This window comes from Schistocerca piceifrons, chromosome 1 (assembly GCF_021461385.2).
Source record: "Schistocerca piceifrons isolate TAMUIC-IGC-003096 chromosome 1, iqSchPice1.1, whole genome shotgun sequence".
NCBI classification, from domain to species: Eukaryota; Metazoa; Arthropoda; class Insecta; order Orthoptera; family Acrididae; genus Schistocerca; species Schistocerca piceifrons.
In genome coordinates, this window is record NC_060138.1 from 1,120,975,751 (window position 1) to 1,120,989,575 (window position 13,825).

Genomic DNA, 13,825 nt, shown 5'->3' on the forward strand with positions numbered 1-13,825 from the left:
GATGTAAATGCACACATTGGTGGCTGAATTAAAAAAAAAAAAAAACCTGTTTTAAGCTCAAATATTTTGTACTGAAAAGGTAAACAGTAAGTGTGTGATCAAGGGACATGTTGTTATAATTTATTTCACAGATCAGTTTTTCTATGACTGTGTGATGTTTGAACTACTTGGTATGCATATGTGGGGACACTATTCTCCCTTTTGAAGATGCTGTCGGGTTTCTGAGCCTTTATTTTTTATGCAAAATTGCCATTGTCATTACTGCACCTCAAGGCAAAATTGTTTAGAAGGCACTGAACATGTAGATGTATCTTAACCACATGTCCTGGGGAGTGGACAGGATGTGTCTGCTCCAGTTTTATAGGGCCTCTGTGCAATCACGGCTGGACTGTAGTTGCACAGCGTATAGGTCAGGGAGACCTTCTTACCGGAAGATAGTTGATTCTGTACGCCATGAGGGCATCAGGGTCGCCATTGGTGCTTACATGACCGGCCCCATAACCAGTCTGTGCTGAGGCTGGTGAACCCCCACTTACCATTCGATGGCAACTCCTCATGGTGTTTCGGGCATGTACATTCCTCACTACTCCCAATCACCGGCATACCATACCATTGCTCTCCCAGCTATGGAATGTCTCTTGACCAGTTGTCCACGGGCAACAAGAGCATTTGGGATCTGTGCGAAATGTGTATGGGAGTCCCTTGGTGTGGGGCATGTACAGGCTCAAATCCAGGGTTTTAACTGACTGCCACTCTAGTTGCTGCAGAGGCCCAGAATCAGTACAGTACAAGAAACATTTGAGACCTGCTTCTGTTTTTAATGCGATATTTTCCGACATTTTGAATGAGCACTGCAACTATATAGCCATATTTATCGATGGATCTAAATGAGGGGACTGTTGGGTTGATATGTTGTTTTCCTGGATTGTGTCCTCAAGTTTCAGTTGTGTCAACAGTTCACTGTCTTTGATGCCAGATTGTCTATGATCTTGAAGGTGCTGGAGCAGATGAGATACACCATGCCTGCTAAATTCTCATCTGTACCGACTCCCTGAGTGCTTGTCAGCATCTGCAACATTTGTAGCTAACTGAGAAAGTAGTCCGGGACATTCAGGATGCCTTTCTCCACTTAGAGGTCTGGCAAGGAGGTGTCTTTCTGTTGGTCACCAGGACACATGGGTATTGCGGGGAACTAAAGGGCAGATATAGCAGCTAAGGAGATGTGTTGTAATCCTAAGTTCAGTGTGCCATCCCTCTACATGATATTGTTTCACAATTGAGGTACAGTTTCATGTCAGTGGGAAGATGAGTCGCTGGAAGTGATGGACAATAAGTTCCGTGTAGTAAAGCCCACACTGCAGCTGTGGTGTACCTCCTTCCACCACACAGGTGGGGCATGTTTCTCCTTACTCATCTTCACATAGCCCACAGCCCTATGATGCACAGCTTCTTGCTCTGACAGCAGAACAGGCTGGCGTACAGATCACTATGCAGCACATTTTACTGTTTTATTTTCAGATCAGAGGGCAGCGATAGGTTTTCTGACATATCTGCCCTCTATTATAAGTAATGTTCAAATGAATGTGGTGAGAGTTTTAGGGATTTGTGATTTGTCCAACTTGTTTCCTAAAATTTTAGGGAGATGTTCTGAAAACACACACACACACACACACACACACACACACACACACACACACACACACACGCAAAGTGGAGATGGTCACAGAGCTTAGATGTGAATTGTTTGAAGCAATGTACAGTGCGGTTGTGCTGATCGTGGACTGCATACAGGAACTGCAAGAACCAGTGAGAAGAGGGATTCAGACAATTATTATTTTCCCTTACTCCATATGTAGATAGAAATGGTCTAAAAAGTCACTATTGAAATGCAGCTCCCTCTGCCATGTGTTGTATGGTGGCTTGCAAAGTAACATGTACAGTGCCGTATACTACACAGCACAGCACAGCACAAAAATTGCAGCTGGTCAGGCCGGTAGAACAATTGTGCAAATGGAATGCAGCATATAGAAGAAGAATTGTTACTTGAAATATTATGGAAGAGTGGTCCTGTCTGTATTCCATACCTATAAAGAAAATGTGCTGTTACAGATACACTACATAGCCATTAATTGAAAATTTTTTTTTCTAAATGTCAGTGTAGTGGGATGGTATGATATACACACACTATGTAGCCCTTAAGCAAAACATTGTTACTGAACGTTGCTGTAGTGGGATGATAAAGCTGTATGCTTTCTATATAAAGGGCAGAGGTTAAATTTACTGTTAAATTGAGGTTTTTTTTCCCCCCTACCATAACAAATTCTGTATCGTAAATGTCCCTCATTAAGTTAAAATGAACAGTCGAGATCCCTCTGTGCCAATGATATACAGTGAATTTTGCATAGTAGATGTGACAGTTTTTAGGCTGTAAATCAGTGAAGATACTTGCAGTGGCAAATTGATAAAACCATCAACATTTACTGTTAGGTAACCCATATGGGTTGGCTCGGGCTCCCTCATGAAATTACAGTAATACTTGTAATTAAATCCATCAGTCTAGCCGAAGTTCGAAGATTAAAAGATGATTATCCCGTCTACAGAGGATCATCATCATCATAATACACACACACACACACTGAGGTGTTATGATCATTCTACTAAATTCCAACAAGGGGAAACTGCATCTGATGATCCTCCAATTTCAATGCCCTTTAACATGCTGACTGGGAATCACTCAAAAGTAACTCTTATGAAAGGGTTCAACTCATTAGACCCTTTTTTGAGAAATAACAGTAATGCTTGTATTTTTATATTATCGTTTAGGCAATCTTGTCCTGATACTGCTTCAAGGGATAAATGTCATTAAAGCATTCAGAACACACATTTTCTGCACCATGTGTACTGATTAAAAGACATTTTTCACATGCACATGTTTTGTGTAATAGTCTTCAGTTAGAAACTTACATTATTTTCATGAAAGTGTCTCCATGCACAATTAGTTAACAGTAAGAAAATGCTTGGAAAGATATAAAACAATAATCATAATGCTTATATTTTACTGAATATTGTATTATTACCTATATTATTCCTTAAATAGTGCAGAAAGTATAGGTAAGATTAAGCTTATATTTGTTTAATTATTCAAGAGGAAAAAAAAAAAAACTTCAGCATGGGTAGGCTATGAACCCATTAGACCTGGGTTGGTATGTAATTAACTTGTAAACTTATAACAGCAAAATCCTTTCTTAGTTGTGATGCTGCTGAAACACATTTCTGCATTTTCCTGGCCAGGACCAACATGATTTGGCTCTGGCTACAGAATGCTGGACTTAGAAACAAACATCTAGGCATCAAATCACAGCTCTGTGATGGACATTGACTCTTTTAATTAGTGTTTACTGAGGGAAATGTCTATTCTGACTGGTAGAATGTAATATTTTCCATAAATCATCATTTTCTGACAAATAATGATGCTCCATTAAGAATGTACAGTCTGCATGGTGTGAACTTCTACCAAAAATATTTTCACAAGCCATCTCATAGTGGCCATTTGCCTGTGGCAGTTCTGCTCTGGATGTGTTCCTGTCGACTGTGGTGCTTGCTTCACATGAATTATGAGTAAAGTTATATTCCCATCCGAGAGACCAATATATCCTGATCAATTAATAGGTTTTCACAGGGAGTACAGTTGTTGGCTATGGTGCTGAAATGGTTGGCAGGATAGAATTAAATTTATCTTTTTGATTGGCCTCTTTCTGCAATGGACTTCAGCGCCATTGAAAACGTATGAGACCATGTGAAAAAATTGGACTGATCCTGTGCCAAGGACCTGTGGTGACCTTCAGAATGTCACCCTAGCTGCTCAGGAGGAGATGGCAGAAAATAAGATCTATTAATTTATAGGCTCCTTTCCTCACAGGATGCAAATAGTCATTTAAGTGAAATATTTTTGAATAGGGTATTAAGTGGTGAAGAAGAGGGATCCAAAAAAAATCTTAAGAACTGTCAACTCTCCATTCTGTTAATTTTGTGTTTACTGTAGATCAAACAAATTAACACAGTAAAACAAAAATAACTGCCAAAAGAGGGATTCAATCCGAATCCTGCTGTCGTGCAACTGCTTATCAGTCCAGTAAGTACCCCACCGAAGTATAAAGTTGGTATACTGTGTTCGGTAATGTTCTGGCATTTGTTACTGTTCTGCCCTTGATTTCAACTTGTCTTCTTCACATCTGAAATTCTACTAATGACTCTGAGCAAATTTTCTGTTGGGTTTTAGAAGATTTGTAACATCTATACTCTGTGAACCACTATGAGGTGCATGCAGAGAGTACATCCCATTAGAGTTTTTTCCTGTTCAATTTATATAGGAAGTGTGGGAAGAATGATTGGCTCAGGATTGGTTGATCATAAAGGTGCAGTAGGTGAGAACGTCATGGGGTGGAAAGTTCTCCACACTAGTTGCTAGGGAGCATAGTGCAGAATCAATGCGAACAAAAGCAACGGTCCGCCAAACTTGACCAACTTCAACACTTCACCACGGAAAACTGATGGTCTATGCAGAAGTTCATGCATGCAGTAATTATTCTGATCTTGTCCTCATAATCCCTGTAGTATATTCCTAGAATCGTTTAAAGCTGGTTCTTGAAACTTTTAATAGACTTTCAAAGGGTAGTTTACATCTATCTTAGAGTCTTCCAGTTCAGCTCCTTCAGTATCTCTGCGACACTCGCGGATTAAATGAATCTGTGACCATTGGTGCCGCCCTCATCTGTATATGTTCAATATCCCCTGTTAATTCTATCTGGTATGGGCCCCACACACTTGAGCAATATTCTGGAACCAGACACATGAGTAATTTGTAAGCAATCTCTTTTGTAGACTGATTGCACTTCCTCAGTATTCTACCAATAAACTGAAGTCTACCACCTGCTTTACTTACAATGAACCCATAAGATCATTCCATTTCATATCCCTGTGAAATGTTACATCCAGGTATTTTTAAGAGTTGGCAAATTCCAGTAGTTACTTATTAACATTGTGCTCATAGGATACGATGTTTTTTAGTTTTGTGACGTGCACAATTCTACATTTCTGAATGTTTAAAGCAAGTTGCCAGCCTCTCCACCACTTAAAAATCTTATCAAGATCTGACTACTTATGCAGCTTCTGTCAGGTAGTACTTAGTTATAGATAACCACATCATATGCAGAAGACCTGATTTTACTATTAAAATTGTCTGCAAGGTACAACAGGAAGAACAAGGGTTGCAGCGCACTTCCCTGAGGCACACCTAAAGTACTTCTGCATCTGACGGTGTCTCTTCATCCAAGATAACATGCTGCATCCTTCCTACCAAAAACTCCTCAATCCAGTCACAAATTTCACCTGGTACCCTGTATGATCGTACTTCTGACGATAAGCATAGGTCTAGTATTGACGCAAGTGCTTTTCAGAAATCAAGAGGTACTGCATCTGCCTGATTGCCTTGATCCAAAGCTTTCAGTATGTCATGGGAGAAACATGCGAGTTCTGTTTCACATGATCGACGATTCGAAATCCGTGCTGGTTGGCATTGAGAGGCTATTCTGTTAAAGATACCTCATCATGTTTGAGCTCAGAGTATGTTCTAAGATCCTACAACAAAGTGATGTTCAGTATATTGGACAGTAGTTTTGTGTATCACTTCTGCTACCCTTCTCTTAGATAAGTGTGACCTGTGGCTCTTTCTAAGAGCTGGGCATGGGGTTTTGTTTGAGGGATCTGTGATAGATTGTAGTTAGAAGAGTGGCCTACTCAGCTGCAGTTTCGGTATAGAATGTGACAGGGATTCCATTGGGCCCTGGAGCTTTCCTCAATTTTAACAATTTCAGCTGTTTCTCAACACCACTGAAGCTAATACTTATTTCATTCATATATTCAGTGGCATGAACATTACATTGGGGCAGTTCCTTTACGAAGGAACATTTCAAAAGGGAGTTAAGCATTTCGGCTTTAGCTTTGCTGCCCTCACTTTCAGTTCCTGCCTAATTCACTAGGGACTGGACACTAACTTAGGTGCCACTAACAGCCTTTGCATACAACCAAAATTTCTTTGGGTTGTGGAAAGATCACTTGACAATATTCTGCTATGATAGTTCATTGAAGGCACCACTCATCTCTCCCCTGGCAGCCAAAGCGCTTCATTCAGCATATCTGTATCTATAGCCATACGCTTTGTTTTACACACAGTACGCAGCAATCTGTTTCTTTAGACAGTGACTGTATACTATTCAGGTTCCCTCCCATTATCAATTGTTCTATTGGGTACATATCAGTCCAGCATGTGGTCAACTATTCTTTTAAACTTGAGCCAGAGTTCCTCTCAATGCTCCCGCCCTGTGTTGAAAATTTCAAGTTCCTCACTGAGATATGACACTACTGATTTTTTTCCTAGTTTACTGTAAAACACACACACACACACACACACACACACACACACACACACACACACACACACACACGGGTTGTTCAATATGTAATGCCCCACACTTTTTAAAAAAGGCGTTAATATACATAGACAAATGTCCTTGTTGGTACTTCACATTTGATGTTTGTTCTTTGCGCCGGTGAAGTTCCGAACCGTTCTGGCAGAGCCATAGTACATCAAAATGGTGTCTACATATACTCACATTACAAGCAGTGTACTGTTACTGAATTCTTGTGTGACCATGGTGAACATCCATTAACATTTGTGTGCTGTGTGTGGCGATGTTGCAGTTGATAGAACAGTTGGGCGATGAGTAAAGAAAGTTATAGCCTCAGGAAATGCAGAAAAAGAACTTCATGATCAGGCACATTTGGGACGTCCTGTCACTGCCACTGCTCCAGACATGCTGAATCGTGGAGATGCCATTATTTGTACCGACCGGCACATCACAACTTGACAATTGGCTCTACAGTTGTTGGTCAGCAGTGGAAGTGCATCTGCAATGATCGAGACTCGGATATTCAAAGAGGTGCTCACGATGGTTTCCATGAATGCTCAAAGTGGACCACAAGATTCAAAGAAAGGCCATTTCATCTGAGTTGTTGGAGCTTAAAGATTATCTGCGGGGAACACAATTTGAAGATGACGAGTATGTCAGTCATGCAGTGAAAACATGGCTATGCTTAAAAGACAAGAGCTTTTACCAGCATGGAATACATGCTCTTCTACAACGTTGATGCACGGCCATAGAAAGTGATGGAGACTACGTAGAAAAATAGGACATGGACAAGACATGTTGACGTATATTGTCACCAAATTGTGACTTAACAATAAATATATTCTGAGAAAAAAATGTGGGGCCATTAGAACCAATATATTTCCAGTAGCAGTGAGTTTCCTAACTATCTGTTCGAGATAGTTCTCAGAGAAGGCATACTGTAATTTTCCCAATTAATTGTTGAATGATTAAGGTCTCCACTGGTTGGGGAACAGGTTTTCTCCAAGGTCTTCGGTTACATCAAGAGATGAGTGGTGGGTGATACTAGGATCCAATTATTATTTTATGCTCACCCCTAATGACTTAGTCTTCTCCAAACAATCTCACATGCAGATTCGATTTCTATCTTGGTGGATTTCTTGTGCACTGTGATGATACACCACCTCCATTTCCTATTTACCTGTTCTTTTGATATGCATTTAAATTTTCCCAAATATGTAACTGCTATAAATTTCAGGTTTCAACCAGCTTTTTCTATGTCTAGTATTATGTGAGCTTCACTGTTTTTCATGAGTGCTTCGAATTCTGGCACCTGTTTAAAGCATTTCTTTGGATCGTGCATTGATACTCATGGGTTTCCTTCAGCTATTGTCATCTGGATTTGATGGAGGGTGTAAAAACTCAACATTGTCAGCCTCCTGAGTAGCAGCCTCCAATGTATAGTGCAGGCTTCCCCCATTTAAGGGGCCCCAATGGTTCTCAACTGCATAGTGCAGCCAGTAATGTACATTCAGTAATATAATGGGCTCCTGTTTCAGCCACGCCCATTTTTTGTTCCGTGTAGTGTACAGGATTGGATGGAAATCATATGCATTATAAATGAAGTTATGATCTCTCTTGTGTGTCAATAGGCACATCTATTTGGAGTTCAGTTAACTTGTAACAGGATAACCTCTTCTAACGTTTGGCTAAAATAAATTGGACACACAAGTGGACAGTGTAAACAGTGACTGATAACTCATAATAACATTGAATGTCAATCAGTTTCATGGTACCACTGAAGGCTTTCTCTGACTCAAGTGACTAAAATACTGTGTAGTCGAATTCTGTGCCAAAATTGGCAAGCTGGCACTATTGTGCATCTGCAATTTCTCATGGTGTATAAAGACTTAAAGGTGATATTCATATCAGGTCTCCAGCCAGAACATAATGTCATCTCGGCACAATATTTCGACGGTTCATCTGGCCGCCATCTTCGGCTGAGTAAGCTGTCACTCGCTGAAAGTGAAATCAATCTGCAGCAGCAGTTCCTTTATACACTGTCTGTAGGTCCTCTGCGCATCTGTGGACGTAACCCCACTCTAGCGCAAAGCACTTCAGCGCACCGGTGGTGAAAACTCGCAGAAATGGTAAATCAATATCAGACACCGTTGACACCATTTGATGACTGAAACAAAGACCATTATTTTTTAATGTCAACTGATACAGTGTTCCAACTCTTACTTAATGGCTACCCCATATGTCTGTCTATAATACTGTCAACTGGATTTCAATAGCTTCTTTCACTACACAGTCCCACTGATGCAATGCAGAGGCAACCGCTTGTGTCTCATCATACAACATTTTGTGTGCTTCAGTAAGATAATGTTCCACAACCACAGATTTTTCTGGCTGGAATAAAAGCATGTGGTCATGGTGCTCCACGCATTGATCGTGAACCGTATGAATTGTTTGTCCAATATAGGCTTTCCTGCAGTGGCAGGGAATTTTGTAGACATCGGGCTTCCTCAGACTCAAATCATCCTTAACTGAGGCAAGCAACACTCTAGCCTTAGCTGTGGACAGAATACACTCTTAATATCAAATCTATTTAAAACTCCTATTTTTGAAGATGTGCTTCCTGTGAAAGGTAAGAACACCACCGATTTGTTGTATCTTCCATTGGTTCCTGCTAAGGTTCAGTCTGTAGAGCATGATGGAACAGATTGTCCGTATAACCATTCTGCTGCTTGAACACTGCTTTTAGATGATCCAGTTCTTGTGTCAAACTATCTGTATCTGAGATGGCATAAGCTCTTTTTACCAATGTATGTAGCAACCCGTTGTGTTGATATGAAGGATGACAACTAGATGTGTGAAGATATTGGTCCGTATACAAAGGTTTATGATAAAAACTTTGGCCTAATGTCCCATCATCCCTCCTGTAGACCAAGACAACGAAAAACAGAAGTTTTCCATCCTTTTCAACTCCCATCTTGAAATTAATAATGGGGTGTAGAAAACTGAAATGATCTAGGAAACTATCCAGAGCACCCCTCCCATGTGGCCATACCATAAACATATTGTCGGCAACAATAGGGGATCATGGGACTCCCCATAGACACTCTGTCAGTTTTTTCGAAGTATTTATCATTAAAAAAAATATGTCAAAGTCACCACATGACAAAAAAGCTTAGTTGTTTCTTCATCCAATGTTTCATAAATTAGTTACAAGGAATCTTAAAAAGGAACTCTGGTGAAAAGTGAAACATCAAAATTAACGAGCAAATCCATAGGACTGAGACACAGACTTCAAATGCTGAGTAAAAACCAGAGAATAGGAAATATGATGTTTGCATTTTCTGGCATGGGGACTGAGAATGAATGCTTAATACTTGGCCAAGTTGTAAGTAGAAGCACCCAAACTGCTAACAGTAAGCTGAAGAGTAACCCCCTTAGTTGTGTATCTCAAGCAAGGTTGATAATGGCGGCAGGACTGCAACACCAGGTCAAAGTTTTTTTAAGATCATCATCAGGTAATGAACTCTTCTTTAAAAGTGAAAATGTCTTGAGTTTTACACGTTGAGTTGGGTCATTCTATAATCTTCAGTATGCCAAATCTGCAAGTAAAAGATCCATTTTACCCAAATAATTGTCTTGTGAAAGAACAGCAGTTGAATTGCCCTTGTTGACTGGTAGAATTACTAAATCCTGGTCTTCTCTGATGAATCAGATCGTGCTCTGTCAAGCAAGATGTTGCTTTGCAGGGATGGCACCTGATGTAATGTATGCAAGATCTCTCGCCTAACTTCATCAGCTAGAATGCTAGATCCTCAGGGAACCTGGACACTGCTTTTTCAAGCGTGGAAATGAATTCTGTAGTGGGAACATTTCTGGTGTAGGGGCAGAATTTAATCCCTCTTCAAATACTGCCAAAGTAGTATCAGCCAGTTGTCTGGTTCTGAGATTAATCACAATATGTCAATAGGTGTCATCATTTGTTATTGTAGACTGAGAAGAAAGCCGTTAATGCAACAACTAACTTATCTGAAGATGGTGGCCGGGTGCACTGCCAAAATATTGTGTCAAGACGACGTTATGAATATCATCAATTACTACGCCGGGAAGTTTGCAGAGCCACAAGACTTAAAGGTCCTTATCTGAAGTAAATTTCATCCCTGTTTCTTGAGTGACCACCCACAAGTGCATCCTTCACAAATTGTTCACAAGAAATAACAGCATCTGGTTCCACACCAAAGCAGATCTTGTGGTACTTTCCACAGACCCTAAGTTAGTTGTTACCTAAGACTACAAATTCCTCCCTCCAAAATTATTGAACAGAATACATGAAAGATTGTACTGTCAATGTTATCTTCAGTCTGGTTTGATGCAGTTCTCAACACTATTCAATCCTTTGTAAGCCTCTTCATCTCTGCATTACTGCTGCAACCTAGATCCATTCGAACCAGCTTACTGTATTCAAACCTTGGTCTTCTTCTACACTTTTTACCACTCACTCTTCCCTCCATCAGTGCATTGGTATTCCCTTGATATATCAGAATATGTCCTATCAACCAATCCCTTCTTTTGGTCAAGTTGTGTCAGAAATATCAATTTGATATACCTGTCTAATCACCAGCATTCTGTACCACCACATTTCTAAAGCTCCTATTGTCTTCTTTCCAGAACTGCTTACCATCCACATTTCACTTTGGTACAACACTACATTCCATATATATACCTTCAGAAAAAACTTCCCGACCCTTTATATTTATATTAGATGTCAAAAGTTTCTCTTTTCAGAAATTTTCTTACTATTGCCGTCATTTGACCATTATACAGACTCCTGCATATAGGACATAGTAGTAAGCATCCCTGGTGCAGAGGAACAACTGACAAAGTTGAAAGCAAATAAGTTGCCAGGTCTGGATGAAATCGCATTGTGTGTTTACAGATAATACACTAAGGCATTAGCCCCTTACTTAGCTTGCGTTTATCGTGAATCTCTCTCTCCCAGCATGAAGTCCCATGTGAGTGGAAAACAGCACAGGGTAAAAGAACAAACCTACAAAATTACCAAACAATATCCTTAACATCAGTTGCGCTGCAGAATTCTTGAACATATTCTGTACTTGAACGTAATAAATTTCTTTAAAACAAAAAGCCTTCTTCTATCCATGAACCCGCATTGTTTTATAAAGCATCACTTGTGCTAATCTCAGCCTTTTCCCACAATATCCTGTGAAGCATTGATGAAGAGCAACAGGTAGATTTCATATTTCTAGATTTCTGAAAGTCATTTGACACGGTGCTGCACTACAGACTGCCACGAAAGGAACGAACTTACGAAATAGGTTCCCAGATATGGGAATGGCTCAAAGACTAAAATAAGTGAGTATGTTGTCCTCGACGGCAAGTTTTCATCAGAGACTAGGGTATCATCAGGTGTGCCCCACGGAATTGTGATAGGATTGCTGTTATTTTCTGTACACACAAATGATTTGGCAGGTGCGCAGAAATCTACGGGTGTTTACTCATGATGTTGTGGTGTTCAGTAAGGTTTCATTGTTGAGTGAGTGTAGGAGGACACAAGATGGCACACAAAATTTCTAGTTGTTGTGATGAATAGTAACTAGCTCTAAACATAGAAAAATGTAATTTAATGCAGATGTTTGAATACAGCATTGATTGTATGATGCCTGATTCACATTGATTAAATATCTAGACATAACATTGCAAAGTGATATCAAATGGAATGACCCTGTTAAGATTGTAGTAGGGAAGGTAAATAGTTGACTTTGGTTTAGTGGAAGGATTTTACAAAAGTGTGGTTCATCTTCAAAGAAAACCGTTTATAAGACACTGGTGCAACCCATTATTGAGTACTGCTCAAGGCTGTAGGATCTGCACCAGGTTGAACTGTAGGAAGACATTACAGTGACTCGGAAGTGAGCTGCTACTTTTGTTACCAGCAGGTCTGAACAACATGGAAGTCTTACAAGGGTGCTGTGGGAACTCAAATGGGAATCCCAGAAGGGAAGGCGATGTTGTTGTCAAGGAACACTATTGAGAAAATTTAGAGAACCGGTATTTGAAGCAGACTGTAGAACAATTGCACTGCTGCCAGCATACATTTCACATAAGGACTACAAAGACAAGTTAAGAGAAATTATGGCTTGTATGGAGGCGTATCCACAGTCATTTTTCCCCCGTTCTGTTTGTGAGTAGAACAGAAAGGAAATGACTAGTGGTGGTATAGGGCACCCTCTGCCATGGACTGTTTTGGTGGCTTGCGGAGAATGTATGTAGATGTAGTATCCATTTTACATTTGTACTTCATCCATCATCAGTTATTTTGCTGCCCAAATAGCAAAACTCATCTACTACTTTTATTGTCTCATTCCCTACTCAATTCCCTTAGCATCACCCAATTTCATTCAATTACATCCGATTACCCTTGTTTTGATTTTGTTGATACTCATCTTACATTCTCCTGACAAGACACTCTCTGTTCTCTTCAACTGTTCTTGCAAGTCCTTTGCTGTGTCTGACAGAATTACAGTGTACTAAAGATTATAAGTTCAAAATATTTTACAGTGTCCTAATTCGGCACCACAACAATCCAGTAAGTCTTCACTAGTGAGCCTAAGCTGGGGACCACCTTGATGAGACTGTGTTTTGCCCCACTTGTGATAAACTTACTAAATTCACTGTCTATTGCAGTACTAAGTACTACAAGGGAGCAAGAGGGTGCTGAAGCAAATTAGATATTTGAGCTACAGACTTCTTCACTGCTCCAGTTCACTCAGGTTACCACCCTTCATTTATATTGTCTTTGAAAGGGACGATATTCTACCAGGGATAAGAGCTTGAGGAAATTAGCAATGAATTGGTGGAAGCAGCAGTGAACATGTGGTACACATTTTGACACATTCTTTAGTATTGTGTGAAGTCCCATTATACTCTCGTTACCATCATGCAATCACCAGAAATGCTATACAAAGCTCTGCATGTACCCTCCAAAACAGGCAACACAATGAGCACATAGTGCTCGGAAAAGATCTAAGATTGGCTGACTACCACCACTCAACGCCATTCTATGCACTGAAATGTCACAGTTATTTTAGTTGGAGTGTACATACAGTGACCTCACTGGATTATGCATCCTTGGGAGGAATATTATCTGGGAGAGAGGACAAGTCACGGCATAATTCCTTTCAACAAATGGAAATGTAGTACTAGTACTACTACTACTACTACTACTACTACTGCAAGACAACCTACCAGTGTCAGTTGGTTGTCGTGCACAAACTCCAGTATGCCACACCTATATTTGCATAACAGAACTGAAGACAGTCAATGAACCGATCTGCTGTATG